The sequence below is a fragment of the Balaenoptera borealis genome, assembly GCF_965194805.1.
Source record: "Balaenoptera borealis genome assembly, chromosome: 13".
Lineage (NCBI taxonomy): Eukaryota > Metazoa > Chordata > Mammalia > Artiodactyla > Balaenopteridae > Balaenoptera > Balaenoptera borealis.
The window spans coordinates 59,119,717-59,136,870 of NC_138870.1; the positions used below are offsets into that span (position 1 = coordinate 59,119,717).

General features: G+C 38.7%; 1 protein-coding gene across 8 annotated transcripts in view; it reads right to left on the reverse strand.

Moving 5' to 3' along the window:
- The window catches only part of LOC309609790 (uncharacterized protein), a 301,740-nt gene that overhangs the window by 214,872 nt on the left and 69,714 nt on the right, over nt 1-17,154 (reverse strand). The window lies entirely within an intron of this gene.

Below are 17,154 nucleotides of genomic sequence, written 5' to 3' on the forward strand. Positions count from 1 at the left end.
TGTGGAATCTAAAAAAATGAAACGAAAATTATTTACAAACAAAATTATTTACAAAACAGAAGTAAACTTACAAAGACAGAAAACAAACTTATGGTTACCAAAGGGGAAAGGGGTTGGGGGGATAAATTATGAATTTGGGATTAACATATACACACTATTAAATATAAAATAGATAACCAAAAAGGACCTACTGTATACCACATGGAACTACTCAATATCTTGTAATAATCTATAAGGGAAAGGAATCTGATATATATATATATCAGCCTCACCCTTCAATCCCTGGGAAAGGTAGAGGGGCAGAAGTTGAAAACCCCGAAGGACAGGGTTCAGAGAGCTTCTGGGTTGCTGAACACATGAAGGTGCTAGGAGGGTGGCGTGTCTTAAAAGCGCATGAAACCTCCACACCCCTTCCCACATATCTTGCCCTATGCATCTCTTCCATCTGGCTCTTCCTAAGTTGTATCCTTCGTAATAAACTAATAATCTAGTACATAAACTGTTTGCCTGAATTCTGTAAGCCATTCTGGCAAATTATCAAAAATGAGGTGGGTATTGTGGGAACCTCTGATTTATAGCTGTTCAGTCAGAAACCCAGGTAACAACCTGGACTTGCAATTGGCATATGAAGTGAGATAGCAGTCTTGTGAGATTGAGTCCTTAATTTATGGGATCTGATGCTACCTCTGGGTAGATGGTGTCAGAATTGAATTAAATTGCAAGACATCTGGCATCTGTAGAGAATCAAAGACTTGCTGAATATGGGAAAAACCCACACACATTGGAGTACAGAAGTATTCAGTGAGTGGTAAGTAGAGGATGAAAACAAGGAGTTTCCCATTGCAACTATACTTAAGCCATTTTCTCAGAATCTGCTTTTGGGGCACCCAAATTAAGATAAGAGGTACTTAAGTTTTTACTCTGTATGCTTCTCTATAATATTAATTTTTCACAATAACGATATATTCATGTAGGACATGTGTAATTCAAAAAATATAATTAAAAATTATTGGGGGGGACCTTCAAGATGGTGGAGGAGTAAGACATGGAGATCACCTTCCTCCCCACAAATGCATCAAAAATACATCTACATGTGGAACAACTCCTACAGAACACTGGCAGAAGACCTCAGACTTCCCAAAAGGCAAGAAACTCCCCACGTACCTGGGTAGGGCAAAGAAGAAAGGAAAAACAGAGACAAAAGAATAGGGATGGGACCTGCACCTCTGGGAGGGCGCTGTGAAGGAGGAAAAGTTTCCACACACTAGGAAGCCCCTTCACTGGTGGAGACAGGGGATGGGTGGGGGGAAAGCTTTGGAGCCACGAAGGAGAGAGCAGCAACAGGAGTGCAAAGGGCAAAGTCGAGAGATTCCTGCACAGAGGATCAGTGCCGACCAGCACTCACCAGCCTGAGAGGCTTGTCTGCTCACCTGCCAGGGCGGGTGGGGGCTGGGAGCTGAGGCTCGAGCTTCGGAGGTCAGATCCTAGGGAGAGGACTGGGGTTGGCTGCGTGAACACAGCCTGAAGGGGGCTAGTGCACCACAGCTAGCTTGGAGGGAGTCCGGGAAAAAGTCTGGAACTGCCTAAGAGGCAGGAGACCATTGTTTTGGGGTGTGCGAGGAGAGGGGATTCAGAGCACTGCCTAAATGAGCTCCAGAGACGGGCGCGAGCTGCAGCTATCAGCACGGACACCAGAGACAGGCATGAAACGCTAAGGCTGTTGCTGCAGCCACCAAGAAGCCTGTGTGCAAGCACAGATCACTATCCACACCTCCCCTCCCGGGAGCCTATGCAGCCTGCCACTGCCAGGGTCGCGTGATCCAGCGACAACTTCCCTGGGAAAACACACGGCACACCTCAGGCTGTTGCAATGTCATGCTGGCCTCTGCCGACGCAGGCTCGCCCCGCATTCTGTACCCCTCCCGCCCCCGCCCGCCCCGGTGAGCCACAGTCCCCTAATCAGCCGCTTCTCTAACCCCCTCCTGTTTGGGCGAAGAACAGATGCCAGAGGGTGACCTCCATGAAGAAGCAGGGCCAAATCCAAAGCTGAACCCCGGGAGCTGTGCAAACAAAGAAGAGAAAGGGAAATTTCACTGGGCAGCCACAGGAGCAGCAGATTAAATCTCCACAGTCAACTTGATGTACCCTGCATCTGTGGAATACCTGAATAGACAATGAATCATCCCAAAATTGAGGTGGTGGACTTTGGGAGCAACTGTAGACTTGGGGTTTGCTTTCTACATCTAATTTGTTTCTGGTTTTATGTTCATCTCAGTTTAGTATTTAGAGCTTACTGTCATTGGTAGATTTGTTTATTGATTTGGTTGCTCTCTTCCTTTATTTTATATATATATATATTTTTTTCCTTTTTCTGTTTTTGTGAATGTGTATATGTATGCTTCTTTGTGTGATTTTGTCTGTATAGGTTTGCTTTTACCATTTGTCCTAGGGTTCTGTCTGTCTGTTATTTTGTTTGTTTGTTTGTTTTAGTATAGTTTTTAGCGATTGTTATCATTGGTGGATTTGTTTATTGGTTTGGTTGCTCTCTTCTTTCTTGTCTTTTTTCTTATTACTTTTTAAAAATATTTCTTAAATTTTTTATTTTAATAACTTTATTTTATTTTTATTTCTTTCTTTTTTTTTCCCTCCCTTTTCTTCTGAGCCATGTGGCTGACAGGGTCTTGGTGCTCCGGCCGGGGGTCAGGCCTGAGCCTCTGAGGTGGGACAGCTGAGTTCAGGACATTGGTCCACCAGAGACCTCCTGGTCCCACGTAATATCAATCAGCAAGAGCTCTCCCAGAGATCTCCGTATCAATGCTAAGACTCAGCTCCACTCAACGACCAGCAAGCTCCAGTGCTGGACACCCCATACCAAACAACCAGCAATACAGGAACACAACCCCACCCATTAGCAGAGAGGCTGCCTAAAATCATACTAAGTTCACCCCAAAACACACCACCAGACGCGGTCCTGCCCACCAGAAAGACAATATCCAGCCTCATCCATCAGAACACAGGCACCAGTCCCCTCCAACAGGAAGCCTACACAACCCACTGAACCAACCTTACCCACTGGAGGCAGACACCAAAAACAATGGGAAGTACGAACCTGCAGCCTGTGAAAAGGAGGCCCCAAACACAGTAGGTTAAGCAAAATGAGAAGACAGAGAAATATGCAGCAGATGAAGGAGCAAGGTAAAAACCCACCAGACCAAACAAATGAAGAGAAAATAGGCAGTCTACCTGAAAAAGAATTCAGAATAATGATAGTAAAGATGATCCAAAATCTTGGAAATAGAATGGAGAAAATACCAGAAACGTTTAACAAGGACCTAGAAGAACTAAAGAGCAAACAAACAATGATGAACAACACAATAAATGAAATTTAAAATTCTCTAAAAGGAATCAATAGCAGAATAACTGAGGCAGAAGAATGGATAAGTGACTTGGAAGATAAAATGGTGGAAATAACTGCTGCAGAGCAGAATAAAGAAAAAAGAAAGAAAAAAATTGAAGGCAGTGTCAGAGACCTCTGGAACAACATTAAAGGCACCAACATTTGAATTATAGGGGTCCCAGAAGAAGAAGAGAAAAAGAAAGGATCTGAGAAAATATTTGAAGAGATTATAGTTGAAAACTACCTTAATATGGGAAATGAAATAGTCAATCAAGTCCAGAAAGCACAGAGAGTCCCATACAGGATAAATCCAAGGAGAAACACGCCAAGACACATATTAATCAAACTATCAAAAATTAAATACAAAGGAAAAATATTAAAAGCAGCAAGGGAAAAGCAACAAATAATATACAAGGGAATCCCCATAAGGTTAACAGCTGATCTTTCAGTAGAAACTGTGCAAGCCAGAAGGGAGTGGCAGGACATATTTAAAGTGATGAAAGGGAAAAACCTACAACCAAGATAACTCTATCCAGCAAGGATTTCATTCAGATTCGATGGAGAAATTAAAACCTCTACAGACAAACAAAAGCTAAGAGAATTCAGCACCACCAAACCAGCTTTACAACAAATGCTAAAGGAACTTCTCTAGGCAGGAAACACAAGAGAAGGAAAAGACCTACAATAACAAACCTAAAACAAGTAAGAAAATGGTAATAGGAACATACATATTGATAATTACCTTAAATGTAAATGGATTAAATGCTCCAACCAAAAGACATAGACTGGCTGAATGGATACAAAAACAAGAAACCCACTTCAGACCTAGGGACACATACAGACTGAAAATGAGGGGATGGAAAAAGATACTCCATGGAAATGGAAATGAAAAGAAAGTGGGAGTAGCAATTCTCATATCAGACAAAACAGACTTTAAAATAAACACTATTATAAGAGACAAAGAGGGCTTCCCTGGTGGCGCAGTGTTGAGAGTCTGCCTGCCAATGCAGGGGACACGGGTTCGAGCCCTGGTCTGGGAAGATCCCACATGCCGCGGAGCAACTAGGCCCGTGCGCCACAATTACTGAGCCTGTGCGTCTGGAGCCTGTGCTCCGCAACAAGAGAGCCCACGATAGTGAGAGGCCCGCGCACCGCGATGAAGAGTGGCCCCCACTTGCCGCGGCTAGGGGAAGCCTTCGCGCAGAAACGAAGACCCAACACAGCCAAAAGTTAATAATAATAATAAATAAATAAATAAATAAAATTTATATAAAAAAAAATAATAATAAGAGACAAAGAAGGACACTACATAATGATTAAGGGATCAACCCAAGAAGAAGATATAACAATTGTAAATATTTATGCACCCAACATAGGAGCACCTCAATACATAAGGCAAATGCTAACAGCCATAAAAGGGGAAATTGACAATAACACAATCATAGTAGGGGACTTAGACACCCCACTTTCACCAATGGACAGATCATCCAAAATGAAAATAAATAAGTTAACACAAACTTTAAATGATACATTAAACAAAATGGACTTAATTCATATTTATAGGACATTCCATACTAAAATAACAGAATATACTTTCTTCTCAAGTGCTCATGGAACATTCTCCAGGATAGATCATATCTTGGGTCACAAATCAAGCCTTGGTAAATATAAGAAAATTGAAATTATATCAAATATCTTTTCCGACTACAACACTATGAGACTAGATATCAATTACAGGAAAAATATCTGTAAAAAATACAAACACATGGAGGCTAAACAATACACTACTTAATAACCAAGAGATCACTGAAGAAATCAAAGAGTAAATTAAAAAATACCTAGAAACAAATGACAATGAAAACATGACAACCAAAAAACTATGGGATGCAGCAAAAGCAGTTCTAAGAGGGAAGTTTATAGTAATACAATCCTACCTCAAGAAACAAGAAATATCTCAAATAAACAACCTAACCTTACACCTAAAGCAATTAGAGAAAGAAGAACAAAAACCCCCCAAAGTTAGCAGAAGGAAAGAAATCATAAAGATCAGATCAGAAATAAATGAAAAAGAAATGAAGAAAATGATAGCAAACATCAATAAAACTAAAAGCTGGTTCTTTGAGAAGATAAACAAAATTGATAAACCATTAGCCAGACTCATCAAGAAAAAAAGGGAGAAGACTCAAATCAATACAATTAGAAATGAAAAAGGAGAAGTAACCACTGACACTGCAGAAATACAAAGGATCATGAGAGATTACTACAAGCAAGTACATGCCAATAAAATGGACAACCTGGAAGAAATGGACAAAGTCTTAGAAAAGCACAGTCTTCCGAGACTGAACCAGGAAGAAACAGAAAATATAAACAGAGCAATCACAAGCACTAAAATTGAGACTGTGATTAAAAATCTTCCAACAAACAAAAGCCCAGGACCAGATGGCTTCACAGGCGAATTCTATCAAACATTTAGAGAAGAGCTAACACCTATCCTTCTCAAACTCTTCCAAAAATATAGCACAGGGAGGAACACTCCCAAACTCATTCTACGAGGCCACCATCACCCTGATACCAAAACCAGACAAAGATGTCACAAAGAAAGAAAACTACAGGCCAGTATCACTGATGAACAGATGTAAAAATCCTCAACAAAATACTAGCAAACAGAATCCAACAGCACATTAAAAGGATCATACACCATGATCAAGTGGGGTTTATCCCAGGAATGCAAGGATTCTTCAATATATGCAAATCAATCAATGTGATACACCATATTAACAAATTGAAGGATAAAAACCATATGATCATCTCAATAGAGGCAGAAAAAGCTTTGGACAAAATTCAACACCCATTTATGATAAACACCCTACAGAAAGCTGGCATAGAGGGAACTTACCTCAACATAATAGAGGTCATATGTGACAAAACCACAGCCAATATATTTCTCAATGGTGAAAAACTGAAACCATTTCCACTAAGATCAGGAACAAGACAAGGTTGCCCACACTCACCACTATTATTCAACATAGTTTTGGAAGTTTAGGCCACAGCAATCAGAGAAGGAAAAGAAATAAAAGGAATCCAAATCGGAAAAGAAGAAGTAAAATTGTCACTGTTTGCAGATGACATGATAGTATACATAGAGAATCCTAAAGATGCTACCAGAAACTACTAGAGCTAATCAATGAATTTGGTAAAATAGCAGGATAGAAAATTAATGCACAGAAATCTCTGCAATCCTATATACTAATGATGAAAAATCTGAAACAGAAATGAAGGAAACACCCCATTTACCATTGCAACAAAAAGAATAAAGTACCTAGGAATAAACCTACCTAAGGAGACAAAAGATCTCTATGCAGAAAACTATAAGACACTGATGAAAGAAATTAAAGATGATACAAACAGATGGAGAGATATACCATGTTCTTGGACTGGAAGAATCAGCCTTGGGAAAATGACTATACTACCCAAAGCAATCTACAGATTCAATGCAATCCCTATCAAACTACCAATGGCATTTTTCACAGAACTAGAATAAAAAATTTCACAATTTGTATGGAAACACAAAAGACCCCGAATAGCCAAAGCAATCTTGAGAAAGAAAAACGGAGCTGAAGGAATCAGGCTCCCAGACTTCAGACTATACTACAAAGCTACAGTAATCAAGATAGTATGGTACTGGCACAAAAACAGAAATATAGATCAATGGAACAGGATAGAAAGACCAGGAGATAAACCCATGCATATATGGTCACCTTATCTTTGATAAAGGAGGCAAGAATATACAATGGAGAAAAGACAGCTTCTTCAATAATCAGTGCTGGGAAAACTGGACAGCTACATGTCAAAAAATGAAATTAGAACACTTCCTAACACCATACACAAAAATAAACTCAAAACTCAAAGACCTAAATGTAAGGCCAGACGCTATAAAACTCTTATAGGAAAACATAGGAAGAACACTCTATGACATAAATCACAGCAAGATCCTTTTTGACCCACCTCCGAGAGAAATGGAAATAAAAACAAAAATAAACAAATGGGGCCTAATGAAACCTAAAAGCTTTTGCATAGCAAAAGAAACCATAAATAAGACAAAAAGACAACCCTCAAAATGGGAGAAAATATTTGCAAATGAAGCAAATGACAAAGGATTAATCTCCAAAATTTACAAGCAGCTCATGCAGCTCAATAACAAAAAAACAAACAACCCAATCCAAAAATGGGCAGAAGTCCTAAATCGACATTTCTCTAAAGAAGATATACAGATCGCCAAAAAACACATGAAAGGATGCTCAGCATCACTAATCATTAGAGAAATGCAAATCAAAACTGCAATGAGGTATCACCTCACACCGGTCAGAATGGCCATCATCAAAAAGTCTACAAACAATATATGCTGGAGCGGGTGTGGAGAAAAGGGAACCTTCTTGCACTGTTGGTGGGAATGTAAATTGATATAGCCACTATGGAGAACAGTATGGAGGTTCCTTAAAAGACTAAAAATAGAACTACCATACGACCCAGCAATCCCACTATGGGGCATATACTCTGGGAAAACCATAATTTAAAAAGAGTCATGTACCGCAATGTTCATTGCAGCACTATTTACAATAGCCAGGACATGGATGCAACCTAAGTGTCCATCGACAGATGAATGGATAAAGAACACATATATAGAATGGAATATTACTCAGTCATAAAAAGAAATGAAATTGAGTTATTTGTAGTGAGGTGGATGGACCCAGAGTCTGTCATACAGAGTGAAGTAAGTCAGAAAGAGAAAAACAAATACCGTATGCTAACACATATATATGAAATCTAAAAAAAAAAAAAAAAAAAGGTTCTAAAGGACGTAGGGGCAGGACAGGAACAGAGATGCAGACGTAGAGAATGGAGTTGAGGACACGAGGAGGGCGAAGGGTAAGCTGGGGTGAAGTGAGAGAGTGGCATGGACATATATAGACTACCAAATGTAAAACAGATAACTAGTGAGAAGCAGCTGCGTAGCACAGGGAGATCAGCTCGGTGCTTTGTGACCACCTACAGGGGTGGGATAGGGAGGGTGGGAGAGAGACACAAGAGGGAGGGGATATGGGGATATATGTATACCTATAGCTGATTCACTTTGTTATACAGCAGAAACTAACACACCACTGTAAAGTGATTATACTCCAATAAAGATGTTAAAAATATATATATACATATACATATATATATACATAATTAAAAATTATTAGCCTGGCCAAATCACACCTGTGAATTTGGAATATTATTTTAGGGTTTTATGTTTTGTTTTACTATGAAAAGACCTTGTAAATGGTAACCAATATTATCTTCATACTCTTCTAAATTTCTCAAAATTTAGATCCAGAGTCCAACAAATATTTCCAACTCATTCTGCTCTTGGCCTTTCACATTTAGAAACTGATAAAGTAGAATCATAGAAAAAGATTCTTGATATAGAATTTTGTAGATTTATAAACCTATAAAAAGCTGCCATTTATATATCTGCTTTCTCTCAAAAAAGAGCATTAATGTGATTTATGTGTCTCTCATTTTAAAGTGTTTGAAGTCTTATGCATTGTAATACTATAACTAAAGGACATTTAGAAACATTATCTCTTAAAAACATATAAATGTTAATCACCGAAAAGAACATAGGAGTGTGCAGTATGCAGAGCTGGATATGTAATCCAGGGAGTGACAGGAGCATAATCCCAACAATTGACTGAGGTCAGGAAATACCATTTATTTCAACTGTAAACTGAGAAGTGTTCTTCCAACAGGAAGCAGGAAGGCATAAGCCTGGAAACAGAAAGAGTGTGGTCTGAGAGGGATATGACACCATGAAGAAAAGTTAGAGTTAAAAATGAAACTGGCCACGGTATTGCATGGGCAATGGAGAAAATCATTTGAGAGACAAGTATATCCTATCCACATGCAAGTGCCACTGCATGGATAAACTACATAAACCCCAGTTGGTCAATAAATGGATAGCTTTCACCACAGTTGATGCTGATGGAAAAATAGAAAAGAGATATTGATTAAATGATATACAAAATAACCACAGAATGTGGAATTATGAGTAACAAGAAGAGTTTTCAGTAAACACTCATGTCAGAACCTGACTATCCATCAAACACCATGGATCCTTATAAACTACCATAGTAGCATAGATAGATAGATAGATAGATAGATAGATAGATAGATAGATAGATAGATAGATAGATAGATAGACAGACAGACATAGATAGATAGATAAATAGATAGATAGATAGACAGACAAACAGAAGGTGCCTAAAAGAAGCCATAGCAGGCATCCTTCTATGACTGAACAGCCTGGATCTGTTCAGTAGCAAAAAAGAATAAATGTAGCCAGAACAATGGAAAATCATAAAGACATGGTAACCAATCTTCATTCCCTTCTAAATCTTAGTGGGGAGGAAGCAGTAATTAAGGCTAGAGCTACAAGCTATACTAGAACCACATATGATTCCTTTATTAATATGGGTTCCATTATTCTCAATTATATCTTTATAACATCCCAAATCAAAATTGCCCTTTTGATCACTAATGGTAGGTACTTGAAACACCCAGAATCAACAGGCAGATAGTAGTCAAGATTCTAGTGCTCAGGACACTTGATTCCCATACTTGGTGAGTAGCATGATATATAAAATGTTCGTAAACTAGGAATTTAGAGCATGTGTTAAAGAAAGCAGAAGTTTGGAACAGTGAGAAAGGACTCTCAATCCATCTGTTCAGGTTTAGGGGTGTCACATGCCTGTCATATGTTCAGAATAATAAGCGAAGAATCCTTTCTCTATTTGAAAGTAGAAATAATCTTTCAATCCTGCTGATATATACTTGAAAAATGGGTGAAAGCTTAACATAATGCATTCTGGCAGCTTTCAAGAGACCTCTTGAAGAAGCATTCAGTCAGCTACTTCAAGGTCAGAGCAAGATGACACAAAGCCTTAAAGAGCGCTCTGGCGTCTAGCAAGCTGTGGGTTTTTGTTTTGGCCCAATTTAAAATTTTTTTCTAGTTACGTCCTCATTAAGGGAAGGCTCCAACACACATAAAGAAATCCACATTTTCTCAGGTTTCCAATGAGAAACTAAAGGTGGGAAGTGAGTCAAACTAATAATTCATTTCTTTTCATCTTCCATAATGTAGATGAGATACAGAATCTTGGTGATTTATTCTCAACAGTAAAGTGACCCACAACTACAAGGTCCATCACCAAGCTGGAAGAGCTGGAAGACCTAAGGTTGATTTTTTTTTTTAATTGAGGTATAGTTAATGTACAATATTATATAAGTTTCAGGTGTACAACACAGTGATTCAAAATTTTTATAGATTATACTCCATTTAAAGTTATTATAAAATATTGGCTATGTTTCCTGTGCTGTACAGTATATCCTTGTAGCTTATTTATTTTATGCATAGTAGTTGAATTTCTTAATTGCCTACCCCTGTTGTGCTCCTCCCCGCTTCTCTCTCCCCATGGGTTACCACTAAACGCACATATGTGTGCATCTGTTTCTGTTTCGTTATATTCATTTGTTTATTTTTTAGATTCCACATATAAGTGATAACACACAGTATTTGTCTTTCTCTGTCTGACTTACTTCACTAAGAATAATACCTTCCAGGTCCATACATGTTGTCATAAATGGCAAAATTTCATTCTTTTTCATGGCAGAATAGTATTCCATTGTGTATATATATATATATATATATATATATATATATATATATATATATATATATACTACTTTAAAAAAAATTAATTAATTTGTTTATTTATTTATTTGGCCACACCGGATCTTAGTTGTGGCATGCAGGACCCTCGTTGCAGTGTGTGGGATCTTTTTTTTTTTAGTTGCAGCATGCGGGATCTTTAGTTGCGGCATGTGGGATCCTCAGTTGCAGCATGCAAACTTTTGGTTGCGGCATGTGGGACCCAGTTCCCTAACAAGGGATCAAATCCAGGCCCCCTCCAATGGCAGCGCAGAGTCTTAGCCACTGGACCACCAGGGAAGCCCCTATACCACTTCTTCTGTATCCAGTCATCTGTTGATGGACATTTTGGTTGCTTCCTTATCTTGGCTATTGTAAGTAATGCTGCTATAAACATGGGGGTGCATGTATCTATTCAAATTAGTGTTTTCATTTTTTTTCAGATATATTCCTAGGAGTGGAATTGCTGAATCATATGGTAGTTCTATTTTTAGTTTTTTGAGGAACCTCCATACTTTTTTCCATATGGCTACACCAATTTACATTCCCAGCAACAGTGCATGAGGGTTCCCTTTTCTCCACATCCTTACTAACACTTGTTATTTGTTGTCTTTTTGATAATAGCCATTCTGAGAGGTGTGAGGTGATCTCTCATTGTGGTTTTAATTTGCATTTCTCTGATGATTGGTGATGTTGAGCATCTTTTCATGTGCCTGTTGGCCATCTGTATGTCTTTGAAAAAATATCTATTCAAGTCTTCTGTCCATTTTTAATTCAGGTTGGTTCTTTTCTTGATATTGAGTTGTATGAGCTGTTTTTATATTTGGGATATTAGCCTCTTATTAGTCATATCATTTGCAAATATTTTCTCCCATTCAGTAGGTTGTCTATTCGTTTTGTCAATGGTTTCCTTTGCTGTGCAAAAGCTTTTATATTTAATTAGGTCCTATTTGTTTATTTTTGCTTTTATTTCCTTTGCTTTACGAGACAGATCCAAAAAAACATTGCTACGATTTATGCCAAAGAGTGTTCTGCCTATGTTTTCTTCTAGGAGTTTTATAGTTTCCAGTCTTACATTTAGGTCTTTAATTCATTTTGAGTTTATTTTTGTATACGGTGTTAGAGAATGTTTTAATTTCATTCTTTTACATGTAGCTGTCCAGTTTTCCCAGCACCATATATTGAAGAGAATGTCTTTTCCCCATTGGATATTCTTGCCTCCTTTGTCATAGATTAATTGACCATAAGTGCATGGGTTTATTTCTGGGCTCTCTATTCTGTTCCACTGACCTATGCATCTGTTTTTATGCCAGTACCAAACTGTTTTGATGACTGTAGCTTTGTAGTATAATCTGCAGTCAGGGAGCATATCTGCATCTCTGTTCTTGTTCCTCAAGATTGTTTTGGCTGGGGCTGGGGCCCAGCACATCCCAGGGCTGGTGCTGGCCTGCTGGTGGTTGGGCTGGGTCATGCCTCAGCAGGCTGTGGGGCTGTGGTGTCCTGCAGCTGGTGTCCACCTACTGATGGGCAGGGCCATGTCCAGGAGTGGCTGTGGGCTCAGGGCATCTTAAAGCAATCTGCCTACTGGTGGCAGGGGCTATGTCCCCACCTGGCTAGTTGCTTAGCTTGAGGTATCCCAGTAGTGGTACCTAAAGACTGGTGAGCAGGCGCAGAGCTGAGTCCAAAAGCTAATAAGCTAGAGGGAGAATTCCAAAATGGTGCTTGTTAGCACCAGTGTCCACATGGTAGAATGAGCTTCCAAAAATGGCTGCCACCATTGTCTATGTCCCCAGTGTAAGATCCAGTTGCCTCCTGCCTCTCTGGGAGACTCTCCAAGATCAATAGGTAGGCCTGACCCAGGCACTTATCAAATTACTGCTTCTACCCTGGGTCCTGGAGTATGTGAGAGTTTGTATGCACCTTTAAGAGTGGAGTCTCTGTCTCCCACAGCCCTCTGGGTCTCCCCAAAGAAATCCCCACTGGCCTTCAAAGCCAAATGTTCTGGCAGCTCACCCTCCTGGTGCAGAACCCCTGGGCTGGGGAACCTGATGTGGAGTTCAGACACCTTGCTCCTTGCGGAGAGCATCTGGGATTGTAATTATTCTCCTGTTCGTCTGTTGACCAACCAAGGGTATAGGTCTTAACTATATCGTGACTCTAACCCCTCCTACCCATCTCATTGTGGTTCCTTCTTTATATCTTTAGCTGTCAAAGATCTTTTCTGGTACACTCCAGTCTTTCTCATATATAGTTGCTCTGTAAATAGTTGTAATTTTGGTGTGCCCATGAGAGGAGGTGAACTCAGGGTAATGGTCTTCCTACACTGCCACCTTGCAGCAATCCCTGAAGTCTAGCTAGTTTCTTAATGATTTACTGGTGTGTAACAAACTTAATGATAACCATTTCATTTGCTTATAATTCTATGGATCAGAAATTTGAGCTGAGTTCAGTTGGATGGTTCTTCTGCTGATCTCATTCATTCTGATGATGGTCACTCATTGTAGAAGTTATCAGCTAGAGGCCATTAGGGTTGCATGGTCCAAGGTGGTTTTACTCAAAATTCTGGTGGTTGGTGATGGCTTTGGCTGGGCTTCTCTGTCTCCATGTGGTCTCTCATTCTCAAGGAGACTGGCTGTGGCTTTTTCGTATGGTAACGTCAGTGTTCCAAGAAGACAAGAATAGAAGCTTCAAAGGCCTCTTGAAGCCTACACTCACAAGTCCCACAGTGTTATTTCCACTGCATTCTATTGGTAAAGCAAGTGACAAGGCCTGCCCAGATTCAAGGGTATGGAGAAATAATTTCACCTCTTGATGAGATAAGTATCAAGGTCACAGCTGCAAAGAAACAGTTGTAGAAAGGTGGAAGGAATCATTGCAGATGTCTTTATAAACAATTACTTCAACTAGGTAATTGTTTATAAAACCTTTCTTCTTTAGGAGTTGAGACATAAGCTGAGAAGGTCACAAGAGGTCTCCATATAAGAGGCCACCAAATATATTTATAGTGGAATCTTAGATGCAGACTAGACCACTGAGTGCTTGAACGCTGAAAGAGTTAAGGGAAACACCAAGACAAACTGAAGCTCTTTTTATTCACCAAAATATTGCCAATCTTGAAACAGTTTAGGATATCCATATTTAACAATCAAATTATTTCCCCAATATTTATTTCATCTGAAATGTTTTCCTGCCAGATCTTCAGATGGCCAACTTCTTCAATATTTGAGAATAAACTCAAATTTTGCCTCTTCAGTCACCACTGTAATTAAAGTTAACCTCCCCCATTTCACCATCACATTTTCTATATAGCACTATCACTGTCTGAAATTACTTTAATATTTGTTTACTTGTTTATGATCTGTTTCCCTCCCTAGAATGTAATTCCACGGGATTTGAGATTCTATTCATTTGTTTAGCATAGTAGTATCAGCGAGTGATGAGTGTTTGAAAAGGTAGCAAGGCGAGGACAGGATTTTATTAATGACTTCTCCACTAATATCTCAAATTTGGTCCAAGTCTTAATCTCTGCTATAAAGCACAAAGTAGATAACATCATCTAATCACCCCTGGGCTTAGAGCTTACTAAGCTTTTCCTGTACAAACATGCCTGCTTGGAACTTTCCATTTATGTAACAGATTCTAGTCTTTGAAACACATCTAATTAACCTCAATTTCTTTCATTTGTAAACATGAGAAAATACTAATCTCATTTATTATGTAAATTAAATGAGGTTCCATTTGTAAAATTCATAGTACAGTACCTGGTATAAGGTATATAATAAATTGTAGTTACTATTATTATCCACATTTCATTTGTGACTAACTGGACTTCCACATATCTCAAGCTCAATCAATAGTCCATTCACTTTTTGTTTTCAATTACCAATTCCAGTCTTCTATTTCTGAAGGATTCTCTGACTCCTCAGAAGGTTCTAGAAAAAGTCTGATCATTGATGTTTACAATTTACAATGTCAAAAACAGAAATGCAACACTATTAGCATTCATAGAGTCAAAATAACACATACGATATCAGCTAAGATGTTCTTGCATATGTGGCCATTGGTGTTATTGCCTGCTGAGCAGTCTCTCCAGGTTTCTTAATCTTCTGATATTCTAGCCATGCCTTTCCCCTTCTTCACAAAACCCAGGGACTCTTTCACTTAAGCTTAAGCTGCTCCTCCAGGTGGTGGTCTCTCCACTTTCTCTAGTCCTTACAACTCCATATTACAGCAGTGGGTAACTGCTCTTAGTAATGGCTTTCTTAAGACTATTCATGCCTCAGACATTTTATCATCTTACTTTTATTCATGTTATTATAATAATTTCTAGTCACATTTTGTAGTCACAGTGTGAAATCTTTTTCATTAAGCTAAAATTGCATTAATGTAACAGCTGAACCACCCTGAATCTGAAAAGCCTGCTGTGTTTATCCTAAGAGGGTGTTTTCCTCAGAAATGAGAACATTAGTTTGCTCAAATTACAGGTTCCTTTTCAGCCTCCTGTTAAATACTTCCTGTTTATTCTTGTTCGTATGTTACATACCATCCCATTGGGGAAGACAGCATGTAATTATGTCCTTGTCACCTTCCTCCCTTTTGGATCTCTAGAGCACCATCTTGGACTCATTGGGCCATTTCACTGCATTCATGTCTTATAAAAAAAATTTTACTTTACATTTCTCAACTGTTCTCCAATAGTCCCCTTTTCTTCTTTATTCATCCCTGTGAGAGGGATTTAATGAACAATTAGTTTCAGTTATGTCACTTAGCTGACATAAACAGCTAGTGGCTGGTTTAATGACAGAAGCCCAGCCTTCTTGATTCCCCACACAGGGCTCAAAAAACTACCCTCAGGAAAAGAAATAGGACCTTGTTAGCTCTATCAGAGGAAAGCTCCATTAACCTAAGAAAAATGGGGTATACCTGTTACCAAAGTAAATTCTGGGGTTTTTTTTCACTTGGTAAAGAGGATTAGTAAATCCGACATAGGAATTTTTAAGAATATGTAAAGATGGTGTACCACAATGGTCAATTAGAGACCCTTATCAATGATATCACAGTTTAAAACACTGAAGAAATAATGTGATTTTGGTGCCTTAGTGAAAAATTTGGTCTGTTTTGAAAACTTGAGATGTTTTATAGATTGTGACAGTTATACAAAAGGGAATATGAAGTTGGCTAGAGACTAATGTGAGGGATGCAAAAATGATTTCTAAAGAAGGCCCTTTTGCTCTGTGAGCATTTTACTGGCCTTGGATAGGCCTAGATGTATCTCAAGCTGAGTTTGGCAGTAAGGGGCACAGACAGCTAAATTACTCTATCACTAAAGAGTTGGAGAAATTGAAGTTTTGTTCCTTAGAGGAGAGGACAAGAAAAGTTAGAAGAGTAAGAAAAATACAGGAGGCTGACATCAAGTTGAGTTGTTTTCTGTTACTGTGATATGAGAATCCCTGCACATTACCACCTTCAGCAAAGTCATCTCTACATATAAACATCTCTGAATGTTTTTAATGGCCATTAGGGGAAAAGGCCAAAATCTACAGCTGGGTTAACATGATATGAAACAGATAACATGAGCAGGATGATGCATAATTTGTAATCTAGACTAAGTTAACAGAAACAGGAGCTCAGAGCCAGAAATTATTATGAGATCTCAAGACCTCAGGGAACACACATAAATCTTTAGGAAAATGGACATCTACAATCCACAGGATGATGATGGATTGAGCTAATATCATCCATGTCTTAGGTGGCCCCAAGATGACCTCTGAGTTATACAAGTTATGTTTGACCATTTTATAAAAGAAAAAAATATTAAGTATTGCTTATGATCTGAAATACTACTCTTAAATTGAGTTCTGAAAATAATAATATCCATACACATAGCATCAATTTACCTTCTTTACCTTTTTATCTCTGAAGTTAAGTAACTGTTGGAAAACATTTAAAGAAAGCGTGCCCAAGAAAACTTCAAAATATTAAACATTTAGGCACATTTATGAATAAT